The sequence below is a fragment of the Taudactylus pleione genome, unplaced genomic scaffold (genome assembly GCF_031769625.1).
Source record: "Taudactylus pleione unplaced genomic scaffold, aTauple2 ptg000851l, whole genome shotgun sequence".
Lineage (NCBI taxonomy): Eukaryota > Metazoa > Chordata > Amphibia > Anura > Myobatrachidae > Taudactylus > Taudactylus pleione.
In genome coordinates, this window is record NW_028285253.1 from 847,078 (window position 1) to 860,956 (window position 13,879).

Below are 13,879 nucleotides of genomic sequence, written 5' to 3' on the forward strand. Positions count from 1 at the left end.
AGGCTAGGCTGACTGATACAGGTCTGTGAAAACGGTGACATGTCTCTCCTATTAATTCACATTTAACATTTTCAGTGGCTTAGGGATATAGGCCCTCATTCAGAGCCGTACGCTCTGAACAGAGCGCACGCTCTGAATGAGGGCCGGGCTCCTTTTTCATGGAGCGTCCTCCTGGACGCTCGTATAGCTGTGGGTCACCACCCACAGGCTATACGAGCGTGCATTTTGATGGCCGCGATGGTCGTGACCATCGCGACCATCGAAACTGCGAGCCGGAGCCTGCGGTTGAGGTTTTCAACCGCAAGCTCCGGAGTGATTTTGGCTCTATCAGAGCCAAAATCACTCCCACTGACATCACTAGTGATGTCAGTGGGCCGGCTTCTGACGGGAGGCGTTCCCGTGGGAACGCCCCCGTCAGGGAGGCACGCCCCCGGCACGCCTACCAAAGGGGGCGTGCTGTCAATCAACATTGACAGCACGCCCCCTTTGATCGGACACAACGAGCGAAGGAAAGTCCTTCGCTCGTCGTGTCTGGCGCATGCGCACGACGGAGCTCCCTCCGTCGTGCGCATGCTCAGTGCAGACCATCGACCCACTTGCGAGCGTACAGCCGCTCGCGAGTGGGTCTGAATCAGGCCCATAGTGCTTGATGTATCTAATATGTTCACTTAATGGATAGTTTTCTCGTTAATGAAACATCCACTGGAAAATAATATTTTCTTGAGATATTTGTAACACAATGGTCAACTTCACATTCTAAACACATACAATGTATCATTATTAAATATTTCATTGGCTGTTTACAGATCACAAAAATAGGCTGATAAAAACATTGTCCATTATCCCTGTAATGGTGACAACATTTGCCAACCCAAAATATATGAAGACCATTACACTTTGGACAAAGCAGTACGACACTTACTGCATGAACTTAGGACCTCATTCAGAGCCGGATGTTGTTTGCGCTCGCTCGTTCAGAAAAAAGGGGTGGCTATTCAAATGAACTGTTCGCTCTTTGCGGTCTGTTCACGCCTCTAGGTCTGAACGAGCGAACAAAATATGCGTAATTTTTTGGAAAACTATGCCCCCTGGCCGCTCGCATCCTACGTCATGTCCGCTATTTATTAGATTAATCGAGTACATCGACCAGCGTATGAACTGCTCGCTATTCTTGTGGTTGGTTTTTCCTACCGCAATCTTGCGAGCAGTTCTGACTATAAAATAACCCAGTGACGTGGTCAATGACGCTGCTGTATTAATTATGCACACCCTTAAAACACCCGTTTTGACCTTTAAGCACGCCTGCGTTCGGATCTCCACTCCCCGTTTTCAAGCACCTTCCCCTGTTACCACCCACATACGCCTCCTGTCACTCAAAATAGCAGGCATTCGCTATTTAGCGAACAAACGATTTTCGGCCACACTGACTGGTTCGCGCATGCGTATTACGATCCGTACGCATGCGCAGTTGGGCAAACATCGCTCGGAACGAACGAGAGGCTCTGAATCATGCCCTTAATGCAATAAACTGATCCTGTGGCCATGCCTTTGAGAGTGCACAATAACTCTGCTCATGAAGAAGTCCTAAGGATTTTGATACAGTTGTTTTTTATTAAGATAATAACAAAAAAGTGCTTAAACAATAAAGTGGGAACTGTAGAATGTGAAATTTTTGTATGGTGCAGATGCAGTTATTATCAATGCAGTTATTCTCCTGTAGCCTCCTGAGGTCCTGACATTGCTGAGTCTTCACTTACCAAAGTTTACACTCAACCATGCGCTTAGCTAGTGTGGAAGTATTGTGTACCAGGGCTGGTTCTAGACATGGCGGAGCTCAGGTCGAAAGTATCTTTTGGTCCCCTGAGCTCAGATGAGTGGCATGATGGGGGCATGGCCATGGTCGCAAAAAAAAGCAGAGAAAATAAAATACTAATTGTGGCCACTCCAAGAATGGTGTTACGTCATTCCGTCTGGCACTGGGCACCGGCATTCTGGGAGACAGTGTAAGGGAAAAACTGCACATCATGGCGCTGTCGCAGTTCATTACAGTCTATAATGATGACAACGTGGTCGGCAACACTGGGCGGCCTCCGTCAGATTAGATAGCGCCTGCGGGGTGACTGTGACTGTGCCCACAGACTGCAGCACCCTGGGCAATAGCCCTGCTTGCCCACTCCTACACCTGACACTGTGTGCTACTAAATATGTGTGGTCCACCAAATTAGACTAGGGGTTAAATTTACTAATAATCGATATAGGTCGAGATGACCATCTCGGGTAATTTTTTTAATATTTTTCCTGCTTGCAAATGTACTAAAGGCAAAAGTCGGGTGAGTTAAAGAGAGATTTCTCTCATCTCACTCGTAAAACTCGGGTGAGACAGCAATCTTGAATGAAATCACCATCGGGCCAAATCGGAAGTACTTTTCACCTAAAACATACATCTCTCAATTTACCAAGAGTCGGGATGACAAGCTCGGGTGAGGTAGGAGCAAACTCCCTGACCAAATCACTTTTCAATTTCTCAACCCCCTGAGCTGCGAGATGGTCAGAAACATACACAAATCATTGTGGTTTGTGTATGTTCATTTCTGTAAATGGTTAAAATAGGGTTAATTATCTAAAAAAAAAAAACAATTACCCCCCCCTCCCAAAAGGCTAACCAGCCCCAGACTTGCCAGCCAGTCCAGGTTCCTAAAATTACAGGGAAAAAAATGTGTAGGGCTCCACTGTAATTTAAGAACCAGCAGCAGGGACAGATCTGGTTTAAATATAGGGTTAAAAAAAATTGGTGTGAGGTAACCCCTATATTTAAAACCAGATCTAGACCCTTTCGGGGGGGGGGAGACCTCACATCATTTAAAAAAAAATATATATTTAACCCTTTTTTACAAGTCTTAACACACAAGCAGCAAGCACATATCTCACTGATATGTGCAGGCTGCTAGCTCGGGAGAGATTTGTAGAGAGAAAACACTGCAATCTCGGGTGAGTAAACGCCTGCAAAATGAGTTACTTGGGAGAGATATCTCGTTCTGCTTCACCATCGGCCAACTTGCTTAGCCTCAAATCGCCTGTTGGTAAATTTGGAAAATAAAGAATTATTAACTCACTCGAGTTTTGGCGAGTTCCAGTGAGATGAATCACTTTGCAAATCGGGACCATCTCGATTCTTAGTAAATTTACCCCTTAGGAGACAGTAATACTTTGCCATTTGTTGCAGTGGAGCGCTGGTTGGTTTAATGAGTTTTCTGAGTGATGTTGAAAAATACTTTGAGAGATGGTAATGGTGGCTAAATACAGGAGCAGTATGGTAAAAGTAATCATTAATAAAACAAATAAATGTAGTATAATAGTGTTAAGTGGAGATAACTTAATAGTTATGTATTATGTTATATAAGAATATGTAGAAAATATGAGATATGTAGAACGTATAAAGGAAGATGACTTAATTAAAATGAGAGATATAACAAATTAATAAACTTAATTTAAACGGATAAGGCAGGATAAAATAATAAGAAACTACAAGTCTTTGCAAGTAACAGTTAGAAGTGTTTAAGAGTAAATGGTGAAAATTATATATAAAAGTGAAGATCAATGAGAATAATACAATGAACATAATGAAATATGCTACATATATTAAATTTGATAGAATTCTCACTTGGTAAGTAATGGATAAAAGTGTATAAGAGCTGAATTATGAAAAATTAATAAAGATATTAAATGAGAAATGGGAGGGGTAAAAATAAATTCATTAACATATGCTAATTAGAAACATTATGCTAAGATGATTTAGCCACAATAATGACATTATGTGAGTGAGACTTGGATTATAGTAATGCTAATAATGAAAACAATGAAATGAATAAGTACATCAATAAATAAGTGGTACTATTTCAGTGGTAGTGCGCTGAAATCACAGTCATCTAGTCATCTGTGCATCTATACTATACTTCTTTGCATCTATATTTACTTATTTCTACCGGTCTCACCATTTTTATATTACATAATTTATTTTTATTCTACATCAACTATTGTACGATCTCCACACGACTCCATACACAGAGTTCACCCAGTACCCCACAACAATCAATGACTAAGTACTAAACACAACTTCACTAATAAATCATATCTACTGCATTTTTTGAATTGTGGGAGGAAACCCGGAGTACCTGGAGGAAACAAGAGTACCCTGGGGAAAGTCACGCAGGCAAGGGGAGAATATACAAATTATACACACTTAGAGCCTTAGATCGGTATCCAATTACCCCCGAACATTGTTCGGGCACTAATGGATCCCTGCGTTCGCCGAAAAACGGGGATTGTTCGCCGGTTATCCCCGTTTTTCGCCAATGTTTTTTTTCTTCATCCTATCCTATTATTACGAATGAAATAATACGATATATCTCACGAAAACTCATAGGGTCCACGATAAGCTCACAGACCTATGTGTTTTCGCCTTTTTTGGGGTGAAAAAAATTGCATTTATTGTGGATTATTTTTCAGGACACATCCGGTCCCGAAAAATTTCCACGATAAGCGCCGGCATAAGGCGGTGGTTGGTGTCACATGTGTGTTTTACAATGCCATGTTTATCCAGTCAGAACAAAAGGGTATTCTAAACCACCCTGTCACCAGCTTCAGACAGTGTGTTTGAGAAGAGAAACACTGTCTGTTGTGCAGTGGTCACTATAGAGGCTTGCCTTGCATACACATGAAATATTACTTCAATGTTTTAGCTACGTGGTGGATGAAGCATTTCATTGAATTAGGCTAACAAATTAATAATAGCTATAAAATGCACTTCATGGTCTTGATTAGAAAACAGTTGATGGACTGTGCACGGAACATCGTTTTTTATGCAGTGTCCATGGTCTGTCATCTGCATCCATCTACATTTTAACAAAGCTGCCATATTTTGTTTTCAGTCAGTCGACGTTGGCAACTAAGCACAAGTTTCCAGATTGTCCTGACTTTTGCAAGGGCAGTTATACAGAACTTGTTGCCAAGATCTTTCAGTGGATCATTCAAACTATATTTATGGTAGGGAACCATCTGCATGATTTATCCTTGGCACTTTTATTTTAATAAAAGGTCCTTCAGGGTCTTTAGCAAAACATTATTAATGACCTGCTTTTAGGTTAGAGAAGTGGTTCTCAAACTTAGTCCTCAGGACCCCACACAGTTCACGTTTTCCAGGTCACCCAGCAGGTGCACAGGTGTATTCATTGCTTACTGACACATTTTAAAAGGTCCACAGGTGGAGCTAATTATATCACTTGTGATGCTGTGAGACCAGGAAAATATGCACTTTTTGGGGTTCTGAGGACAGAGTTTGAGAACCTGTGGGGGGAGCATAGTGGGGCATGTCATATCTAAGAATTGTTTGGCATTACTTGCAATACAAACATTGCTGCCACCTAATGGATAGTTCAGGAAATGCCCACCATAGTTGCATCATTTGTGTTGGAGAAAAGGGTTCAGGTCTGTATAAGAGAGCTAGGCAGCAGCAACATCATCACCTAGGGCAGAGGTTCCCAAACTCAAGGCACCATAACAGTTCAGGTTTTAAGGATAGCCATGCTTGAGCACAAGTGGCTTAATTAGAACCTCAGTCAATTTGATTTAACCACCTGTGCTCAACCATGGATATCAAATCTGAACTGTTGTTGGTGTCTTGAGGACTACGTTTGGGACCACTGACCTAGGGGGAAAACTATGGGTCTGGATCTGTTCAGTTTCTTGCTCCTGGGCCCTTTCAGTCAGCTGGTGCAATCCACATGAAATTACAGCCTGTGCACATAGGACAGAAAATGGTTGAAATCACACACAGTGCTGCAGCTGAGTTGGGCACCTTTTATAAGCATCATGATTGAGACTGTCCTAATTAAAATACTTTGCACATGCAAACACACAACGGATTTGGTTGTCTATTCATTTTGTGCATTGCGTTGCGATTTGGGTTCAAGTTCGCTCGTATTGGCAAACACAAATCTTAGTAAATTCCTGATTTGCATTGATGTCATTATTTATATGATGTTCTGTCCAATGGTGATATGCCGTGAAATGGAGTGCGAAATCATGTTTGACATTCAAAATCCATGCGAGTTGGCCTTTAGTAAATCCACAATTTGCAAACTGATAAACACCAATGCACCAACACGATTCTTAGTAAATTTACCCCTTCATGCTGATAGTTTTACCTTTAGTGTATATAAGTCCTTTATTAAATCCATCCTGTAAAAAAATCTAAAATATTTCAAATGGTAGGCTTGGCTGGCTTAAAAGAAATACAAACTCTGTAATACATTATAGAAGAGTTTCTTTCCTTTTTGTGAGAGTGTATTGATTAATGACTCCGATATTCCTTTATATCTAAGCAGCCCCCACTCAATCTCCATACCATCAAATTTAGTTATTGCACAATCGGGTTAAAGACTAGGCCTTGAAGCAACAGGTCTGGAAGATGATATAAAGTCATGGTTCCTCCAGAAACATTTTCCAAGCTACTGGGAATCACAATCCACCATGGCCAAAATGGAAGAATGGTCATCAGTTCTACTTTCTCTTTTTTTTTTTTTTTTTTTAAACACTTATTAGCGTACACAAGATGAGGGTAGATGGAAGGAAAACATAGGCTTGCTGAAACTTTCAAGGGATTGTTAATCCCTTTTGTTCCTGATACTTTGTATAGTGAGAACAATCTTGGTACTTTGGTATTCGGGAATTATTTACTACCATAATGCCTGTAGAGAGCTCTGCTCTCACTACATCAGGACTTGGGGGATTTGTATGAACACAGTCCTGACCCTAGTATAGCACAATACAGTGGGAAGCACCTAGTGTCCCTAACAATATCCAAAACTTTCTATCAGCAATTGGAAGATTTTTGTGATGTAGGGGGCATTGTCCTGAAGACCCCTATAATCAGGAAAATATATCAGATAATCTACCACTGTAGTCTCTTTGCCTGAGCCAAAGAATGCTAAAAATGACTGTAGGTTTCTTTCTGCTCAATATATTAGTTTTACTACTCCCAACCTCATTGCTCTACTTCTGGTGCATGTCTAATCATTTATGAAGGACTCCATTGTTGTGTTACCTGGGAATATTCTGAGATGTTTCTGTAGCAATGGTTTTCTTGACAATAAATTGACATAAAACCATTTGCTCATTCTCCCCCACAAGGTACCAATCTTACACCCAACACTATCACATAACCTTTTCTTTTCTTTTTTAAATCTTTTGCTTTCAATATCTGACACTATCATATATGTTGTTTCTTCTTGGGTCATACATGGCTTATGCCACTAGTTCAAACAGACTTACTCTATATGACATATCCTTTTGTTTTTTGCATGTGTTCACGATGATACCTTGTTGGGTCTCTTCCTTTACCAGTTTTATCCTTTTATCCTCACTAGGTTCCCCTTTCTTCTTTCCTCCCCTCTCAATGATGCAAAGATACTGTTGTAGCATAAACTAACCCCACTATGAACTTCACAGAATCGCATTAGTTCTTGAAGAGGTCTTCATCCCCTTCCAACCCATTGTCTGACACAGCAGACTGATATATAAATATAGGCCTTCTCCCAATTCTCTCAACTTAAAACTCTAAATGCTGACATTACATTAAATGAGAGTACATTGGACCTTAATTTGTCTGTGGTCTTGGTCCTGACAGATTAACATCTCAATACCATAAAAAGTTTGATGCAACAGTTTCACTACAGCAAACATTCTTCTATAACAATATTTAAAAGGGGTCTTCCTTTCAAGATGCAACCACAAAAATCCATGAAAACTCTGGCCAATAGACTCAATCCATTTCTCCCCTCACTGATTTAACCTGATTAGATTGAGTTTATCCTAGACTGCCGGGCTCGGTTAACACTAGTTGATCTTTTACACTTTTTTCACTCTTGAAAGTGCTCTCCCCTTGTTCTAGCACTCACCACTGCTGAAAGGCATCTGATCTCATCTCTTGGCTTTTCATGTTTAGTGTCCTTGTATCAATGGGATTTAAAGGAAATTCCTTGAGGGAATTATATCACTATATTGCAATGTTGCCAGGTCTATAGTGCCTTGAGTCTCTGAATTGCCAATGTGCTTAGAGAGGCTGAAAAAGAACTTGACTTTTTTTTTTTTTTTTTTAGTGGGTCAGTAATTATCTCACCTGGTTCTACAGACAGAAATCCTCAAAACATTACTTGTTGGGAAAACTTGAGGGTTAAACTTGAGAACCACTGTTCTAGTGGAATTGTAGTTCTAGCAGACAAGCTAGTGATGGCTGCATCTACTTTAGAAACCCGACTCAATTTTTGAATTTTAAAACCTCTTAATAATCAAAAAGATAAATATGTACCAGTCTCAGCTATGGACTGATTTTTTCCATTCCTTATGACTTAAATCCTTCACTACATGCTGTGGTGGTAAAATTCTAATTACAGTGCTCCTCAAAGAGAGATATTTGTACTAATGTGGATGTTCCCAAAAGACACCCATGTTCTTCAGAAAAGATTCTACATTATATAATCAAATGAAGCAGGTGTACAATTTCACCAGAATCATTAAGAACCTTCCACTATCCTTGAGGAATCCCTTTTTGAATGGGAAAATATGTCGTCTATGTGACAAGTTTCCTTCATCCATGCAATTATATTGTGAAGGCGGTCACTTTCTTTCTTTAGTCCGGGAATTACATGTGTTATAAAATACTCTAATTTTGGGTAGAAAACTTTCATCACAGACCTTATAATATTGTGACACGTTCTCTCATTCTTTTCCCCTCTTTTTTGCCCTACAGTGGGCTATGAAGAAAATACACTAATCAATACCCAACTTTCTGGATAAAGAGCATTTGAAGGCAAACCTAACTTAGTGGCTTACCTCGAGCAGGTGTATCCTGCATCTGGCTGGGACCAATGAGAAGATAAGACTGAAGTTTAAAAAAAAAAACCACACAACCTGCTGCCAGACCTATGTATGCTTAGAGACAAGAAAAAAACCATAGGGCAAGGATCCAAATTATATACCATCTCGGTTCATATTTATTTTGACACTCGTCTAGCTAACTTGTAGGTGCTGCCATAGTGTTCTGAAGGAAAAATACATTTAAATATGCATGCTTATAGAAATCCTTCTTTGTCAAAATATAAAACTCTGTTGTGTATAATAAAAAACTAAACCAGTATTCCTTTAGAACTATAAGTATGATTAACATGCATTGATGTCAGACGTTGCTATCAGGGAATCCTAGTAGTGCATGTTTTCCAGGTCTCCTCAGCCTGTGGATCTTTTAAAATGTGTCAGTCAGTACTGAAAACACCTATGCTCTTGCAGAAAATATGGAAAACATGCACTGTTGGGGTTACCTGAGGACTGGAGTTGAGAAACACTGGTGTAGAATTCCTACTCAATTAGAGCATTACTTTTTCTGCATTTAGCATTTGGACTAAGATCACATAATACCTGAAACAGAAGATACTTCACAAAGGTACTGGCCTTTTTTCAGCCACACCAAAGCAGCATCTTCTGTGTGTTTGTTTTCTGTTTCTGACTTTTGCCTCTGGGCATTTTGTGGGGAAATTATGTCATCTACCACTAGTGTACCATTAACACTAGTTTGTCTGCTTTACCTCATTGTTATGCAGCTGGCAACATTGTATTCCTTATTACAAATGTATATTGTTTAGACATGAGGGTCACAACCTATGGTTGATAATTGATATTGTATGTTCTTAGGGATACCAAAAAGAAAAATATTGTACTTCTGTGAATCACTCTTCTTTTTGATTAACAAACCGTACACTGACACTTGTGATACCAGCTCAAAATAAACAGGTTGAGCATCATGGTTTAGTCATATCACTCTTGACTGAGTGCATGTACAAGACTATGCTTATGGACCTGGTTGTGACCTCTAAATCTATTTTATGGTCTCTTGTCTAGTCCAATAATAATAAAAAAAAACCTATTCTCCCTCCTTCTCTAATACTTAGGTCAGAACATGTATGCTAAAGTGGTTATACCTGGTCTGCCACCCACTAACTACCTTCTCTCCTCCTACTCCACACTCTAAATTTTTTTCTACTTCCTCCACTTTATCACATCCTTCCCCCCTCAATTGCCCCCTCCTGTTCCCAGACCTTCAACTTGTCTCCCCTTTCTCTTTCCTGCACGCTCCTTTTATGCCTCCCCACACACAGCTTCCTCCCTGCCCCCCCTATTCTACTCACTATAACACTTGCCCTAATTCCACTCTCACTCCTTCTCCCAGGCCCCTCCCGACTCTTATGTACTAATAACCCAGTCAACCTTGTCCCAATCACCTCTACCTCGTGTGCCTTATTGAATGCAAGGTCTGGGTGTAACAAACAGGTCTCTATCCATGATCACTTCATCTCCAAATCCCTAAACCCAATGGCGCTGCAGAGCACTTGCAGGGGTGCCACAGGTTGGTGGTCTATTCCAAAATCAAATTATTTATGGTCAATGTGATAGGCAGAAGCCAGCACTGATTTTACCTATTATAAAATGTGGACAAGGAAATGCACAACCCTGTCCACCACCACATAACTGAACCGGATAACAAGCAAGCACAATTTACTTAAATTTAGTATTTTTTGCTGAATTTCTCAATAGGAAACCTTTGGTCTAGGAGTGCAGTGAAATAAATGCTGGTACTCTAAGGTGCGGTGATGAGAAAAGTTTGGGAACTACTGCCTTAAGCTCTGCATATCATTAAGACTTGGTTGTCACATTCTGAGACCACTTCTCACACGGTTTCAGCAGGCTCTCCTTTTTTCACACCTCCCCACCCTGGCAGCGAGATGGAGGCAGTATCCATTTTCCCCTCAGTGCACATACTGAATATGTAAATATGTGGACAAATAGAAGTGCAACCCTGTCCACCACCACATAACTGAATCTAATGATGACATGTAAGCACACTTTACTTAATTTAAAAATGTTTTTAGAAATTTCACAATAAGAAACTGTAGGCCTAGGGTACCATAAAAAATACTGATCCTGTAGGACGCTTTGGTTCAAGAAAGTTTGGGAACCACTGATCTATAATCTGACTACGCATATTGCAATGGGTTAGTTCTCCACTGGAGATGCATGTCCAGGACACTGATCTTTTTTGGGGGTAGATGTATGAAGCAGTGAAAAGAGTGGAGAAATGTGCCAGTGGAGTAGTTACCCATGGCAACCAATCAGCACCTACCAATCATTTTATAGATTGTACTTGATAATGCAACCTCAAAGCAGATTGGTTGCCATTGGCAACTTCTCCACTCTTTTCACTGCTTCATACATCTACCCCAAAAAAAGATTAGTGTCCTGGACATGTATCTCCAGTGGAGAACTAACCCACTGCAATATGCGTAGTCAGATTATAGATCAGTGGTTCCCAAACATTCTTGAACCAAAGCGTCCTACAGCATCAGTATTTTTTTAAGGTACCCCTAGGCCTACAGTTTCTTATTGTGAAAATTTCTAAAAACATTTTTAAATTAAAGTGTGCTTACATGTCATCATTAGGTTCAATTATGTGGTGGTGGACAGGGTTGCACTTCTATTTGTCCACATATTTACATATTCAGTATGTGCCCATGGCAACCAATCAGCTTTGAGGTTGCATTATCAAGTACATTCTATAAAATGATTGGTAGGTGCTGATTGGTTGCCATGGGTAGCTACTCCACTGGCACACTTCTCCACTCTTTTCACTGCTTCATACATCTACCTCAAAGTCTGTGCCTTGTTAATAGAAATCAAACTGTGGGTACAGTGTCAGTGTTCCAGGGCCAACATCCCCCTTCTTGGGCTAACTGTCCCACGCGGTTTCCTAAATTAGCTATGCTGTTAATCCATTAAGGAGCATATCATTAACTAGTGGAATTACTAAACCACCTGAATATTTTTCACTCCCTTTAATTGAAGCCGTTTTTTTCTATTACAAAATATACTGCATTATTTTAATCTGCAACCTCCTAAAATGGGCCAGAAGGTAAGGACCCATGAGTTATGCAATTTATCCCTTTTTCAACAATGTTTTATGGAGAATTTCTCAAAGGGAGTTAATTGCATGCTCTATTCTACGGAACAATTGAAATTATTCTGTCACTCAGTTTCAACCTCTAATATAAACTGTTCCAGTTAAAAATCCTTCTATTTATTGCGCTCAACAGCTATTTACAACCTAGATTTTTTTGGCATTTCTTTTCCCAAGGTTTTCTTTAAAAGTACATAATGGAATTCAGACCAAAGCAATATTCTCTAAACTTTGTTTAAGGAGGCAAATATATCAGACTTCTGTAGACTGGCCTCTACCTCTTATAGATATATTGATGTTGGTCATCCTTCCATGCTATTTTCAAGCTTGAATGGACGTTTATATTCTGAATTTGTATACTTTATATTTTTGTAAATATTCTTTTGTTATTCCTGTACCCAATGTATAATTTATAAATATATTAAATCTAAAATATAATACGTTTGCCTTTGACTACTCTAAATGAACCCAGAATCTTTGGTAAAATTAAGAATGTGATTAGTCAGAATAGGAATGATTAACAGTTTCATTATTAAAGCATCTAGTGCAAGGGTGGCAAACCCGCGGCTCTCGAGCCGCATGAGGCTCTTTTGAGTTTCTAATGCAGCTCCCGGCTCAGCAGACCCCCATTATTACTGAGAATACTGGTCTCTGAAGCCATCAGAGACTAAAGAAGCCTCTGATCACTTCAGAGGCCAGCGTTCCCAGTAATACAGTGCACGGGTGATGTCAGGAGCCCGCGCGTCTGCTGGATCCAGTTAGATGCAGCAGGCGGTTGAAGCAGCAGCAGCGACGGCAGGACTCGGGAGCCCTGACGGCGTGAAGCCGTGCCAGCATGAAGGCAAGTTTCTTCATAAGGGTGAGGGCGGGGAGGAGGAGCTAGTGCTGGGGGCACTTCCTTAAGGGGCACGACTAGAGGGATATTGCTTAATGGGCACAGCTACAGGGGCATTGCATAATGGGCACAGCTACAGGAGGCATTTCTTAATGGGCACAACTAAAGGGGGAACTGCTTAATGGGCACAGCTATAGGGGCATTGCATAATAGCCACAAGTACTGGTGGCACTGCATATGGGGCACAACTACATGGGGCATAGCATAATGGGCACTGGCATTCTCAATGTATTTTATGTGGTTCTGGATTTCAATATGTATTTTATGTGGCTCTGGCTTGTTTCTGTGTATTTTATGTGAACGTGGCTATTTCAATGTTTTCTATATTGCTCTGGCTTTTTTTTTTTCACTTCAACAGTGAAAAACGTATATTGGGAAGATTATCTAAAATGTGTATATTCAATGTCCTGGGCTCGCCCCCAGCGTGACTAAAATGGGGGTGTGACAAGGTCATGGTCCTGCAAATGTCATACCAAAAACATGCGCACAAAAATGGGGCGTGGTCTTGTGACAGCTAGGCCACGCCTCATTTTTGCCTGTGCGCATGCTATCGGCTCTTTTGCTTGTCTACATATATTTTTTGTCTCTTTGCCTCCGACTGGTTGGCCACCCCTAGTCTAGTGTATGTCAGAGGTGTGATTTGGATAACTGCACATGTATCTGTGTGTAGCAGTATTGGGGGTTCCTATTGTACCAAATCACTAGGTGTTGGCATTTGCTTAGTCAAAACTGGATGTGAGAATACTGTTTGGGGATTTAGCTAAAATCGGTGACGAAGCAGTAGGTGACAGATTGAGTGCTGACAAATTAATTGAACCATACAGTAGCATCCATGGACTCAGGTAACGATTATTTTCCTAGCTGGAATATATTATTTAAGTAAGGTCTCTCTATCTGGCTATAGATTAGAATTAACAAAACCC